We start from the raw sequence: 3,980 nt of genomic DNA, 5'->3' as shown, positions 1-3,980 counted from the left end.
GGGAAAGAGGTAGAGAGGGCTTGGATCGAATAGGTTCAGCAATTTCCAAATGGAGCTCAAAGGTAGGCTAGCTCTATATCATTGCCCAAACTAGGTAAAGAGCCAAGCATCAATGGATTTAAAAAAAAATTTTGACTCTTGGTGGTAGAAAGGAAAATGGGAAGAAAAACATAGACCTTGGTAACTATAAATTAGAAAGCTATGTGGAAGTCATACTTTGAATGTTAAAAAAATTTAGGAATGCTTATCCAATGTAGTTAGCTAATATGGTTTATTTTTATATTACAAGAGTGATATATATGTGTGTGTGTGTATTTGTGTGTATGTGCGTGATTAAAATTATCATCTAAATAATGCCGTAGGGATGTTTTCAATATGTAGGAAATACAGTTTCTAGGCGATAAAACATGTTATACTTTAATTGACAGCATTTTTCTTCCTTGGTACATAAAATAATTGTGAGTCTTGCAACTGTTGACATTTTGAGCCCATGAAATGCAGTATATGAAAAATAAATACCCAGTAGAATTTCACCTCAAAAAATTTATTAGCATTAGCTTTAAAGAAGTATAAGCATTGCTTTCTTCAATGAACTTGCTGTAATACAGCGGAGAGAGCAATAATGTATGACCTGAGTTTGAAATCATTTCTGCCACATAACTTTTGGACAAGTTGTTTAACTTTTCTGAGGCCCACGTTCTTAATTTGTAAATTAATGTAAGCAGTGACTCCCACAAGAGATTGTTGTAAGGAATAAATGAGTCCAAAAAAACTCAGTACCTAGAAAGCATTCATAAGTGGTTCCTATTATTTTTATTTGTTTGTGTCTATACATTTCTCAGCCAGACACTCATAAACTTCCAGAATAAAGCTTCAATTACTATTACTTCCCAAAGGAACTACTAGCTCCTTGTTTGGTCTTAAGGTTTGGTCCCTTCTTTTATTTTTTTTAGATTTTTAAAAAATGTTTTTAAAATTTATTTTTCTCCCCTTTCCCTGGCCCCCGGTTGTCTGCTCTTTGTGTCCATTCTCTAATGCCTTTAATCACCCTTCCCTTCTCATTTCAAACTTCAAATTCCTGAACATAACTCAAAATTTAACTCATTCATCACTCTATATTCCCTGCAAACAGATAGATTGATCTAGAGGTTTGAATAGCTTTAGTTTCAATTATTTAAGAAATCATCCCTTATGGGCAATGCAACATAGTTCCTATTGTATCATATGAGAAGGCACATGATGCTTTGGTTGGCTCACTTTTAAAGATCATAGGATTTGGGATTCAAGGTACTGTCAAACCGACCCTCCATCACAAAGTTTCCCACCTACCTTTCAACTAATGGTTTCACAATCTTAGATTGATCTTTGCCTAGATCCATTGATAATTTAGGGGCTCATGGTGATGAATATCTAATTCTATCATTCTTACTGCATTTATTAGGGGAGATTCTTTTATAAAGAAGAACATTCATACATTTACTATTCGGTGAACCTAAAATACAGTTTGTACAGGAAATGCAGAATAAATGTCTGGTTCTTCCTGAATAGACTTTTATAGTAATGAGATTGGGTCTAGTACCCTCTAGTGGTGGTCAAGGAGTATGTTTTTTCTTGAGAATGCTAATGGATTTCTATATATTTTGTGTGTTTCAATCTATTACAGTTGTTTTTCTTACTTATGCTTGCATTAGTGAGGTTCTCCAGGGAAGAAGATCCAACAGGATATATGGTTATATTATATAATCACTATGAGGTTTATTATAGGAATTGAGTCCAATGACCATGGGAATTGGCAATTCCAAATTCCATAGAGCAGGAGGCCACAAGGTGAGAACTCTGATGAAGGTTTCATTGAATTAATTCCCCAGGAGAAGCTGGCTGGCTGAAGTAGAGATAGAAATTCATCTTCCTGACTGCTGAAATCATCAGTTCTCCCTTTAAGGTCTTCAACTGATCAGACAAGACTTCTCTCACTACTGAAGGCAATTTCCTTTGTTAAAAGTAGGTGTAATTAATCATAGAATCAAATCAACTGACTGATGATTTAAATCCATGAATCACCTTCAGAGTAACAATCAGGCCAGTGCTTGCTTGACCAAATAACCTAACCAACTTGACATATGAACTTATCCTTCTCAATGCTCAAATTATCCTATTTTGGGCCAATGGAAGCCCTTTCCAGTTTGTGTGTTCTTTTGACATGAGCTCATTGGTGTAGATATTTTCCATGTTTTCTTGTAGATTCATCTTCGCATTTTCTGCCCCAGTTCTAGAATCAACTATTTCATTAAGATTCCTGGAACATTTTAGCACAAAAGAGTATTTAGAAATGACATGAGTTCTCATTACTGCTGGGTCTTTTCTGTTAGAGTCAGAAAATAAATGTTTTTGAAATCAACAAAAAAAATTATCATTCCCAATTCAAATTTAAGTTTGTAGATTTTTACCTAACTTCATAACTTTTTATATGTATCTCCTCTTTTCTTATGCTGAATATCTCCTTCCTTATGAATATTAACATAATTACTTATTTGCTTTATCTTATAAATAAGTACTATAATTTTAAAATAAAAGTATATCACTACTAAAAGTAGCTTCATATTTCTTATGTTTTGTGTTTAGACTATAGTCCCCAAAAATGCCCAGCCATTACTATCATTTTTAAATTTGAGGTAATTTTTGCCTCTGTGTTGCTATATAGCTAACAGTTAGGTCTGTTTCAATTATTTTCAATTTAAAATAATTTCTTCCTATTTGATTTATTTTTTCTAAATTATATAACACATTTACATGTTTTCACTGTCAAAATAAGAACACAAATTCTTACTTCAATCCTGTCTCCTTCCTTCAACCTGTGATCTTCCTTCTTACATAGGTAACCATTATTGTTGAATTTATTTAATTAGGGAGATTATCCTTTCATTTTTTTTCTTTTGAAATGTGAATATTTGACATCACAAATAAAACTTTAATGAATATCTGTTGCACATTTCATTTCATATTTTTGTATATGTGGAATTCATTGCTAGAAGTGGGATTTGCTAAGTCAAAGGGTAGATGTTTATCAAGTTTTGCTGGATATTACTAAATTCTCCTTTATAAGGTTGCATCATTTTCTCTTTCCATCAGCAAGGTATGAGGGTTCTGTTTCCCCAGGACCAAAGATTTCAGTCAAGCATTTCAACTTTTGGCCATTCTGATATGTGGGAAATATATTTTCTTTCAGTTTTAACGTGAATTATCTTATTTTTAGCCAAGTTAAATATCTTTTATATTTCTTTTTCTGTTAATTAATTGTCAGGTTATATCTTTTGGTCCTTTTATTCTTGATTTATTGGACTTTTTCTTCTCAATTTTAGGTACCCTACCTTTTATATATTAAGTATTATAAGGATTGTTTTCCCCAAGTGGTCAACTTTCTTTTGGCATTGTCTAGCTTAAAATTTTATTTATAATTTAGTATATTATTATTTAAAATAAGTAATCAAATATTTGTTGAGTTAAACTGATATTTATTTACAGATAGTAGACATTTTTACAAAGGCTAAGAGAATTATTAAACCTTAGAGCCTTCCATACATGTCAACTGAAATATTAATAATTTGTTTATGGCAAGGTTATTAATAACATAATACTTGGCATAAATTTTGTAGTCATAGGACTGAGGTTAAATAAGTTTTTACATAGTCACAGAAATGTTGGGTTTATTTAACAAATATTACAATAGAAGTGGAAATATTTTAATTCTCGAATCTACAGATATGTATTTCTTCTATCTACAGTGACTGAAAACATTAGAAAATATGAGAAAGAATCCTCACAAAATAGCCCATGTATATGAATTTAGTCTCTCTAGAACCATACCCAAGTCCCTTTTTACCTCTGGGAAATGCTTTTCTCCTACTCTTTGTTGTTCAAATGGTCACCACCACCATTCCTTAATCAGGACTGGTCCTGATCCAAGATGAAATGGTTGATGT

The sequence above is a fragment of the Dasypus novemcinctus genome, chromosome 4 (genome assembly GCF_030445035.2).
Source record: "Dasypus novemcinctus isolate mDasNov1 chromosome 4, mDasNov1.1.hap2, whole genome shotgun sequence".
Classification (NCBI taxonomy): Eukaryota; Metazoa; Chordata; class Mammalia; order Cingulata; family Dasypodidae; genus Dasypus; species Dasypus novemcinctus.
This window is presented reverse-complemented; position numbering follows the sequence as displayed.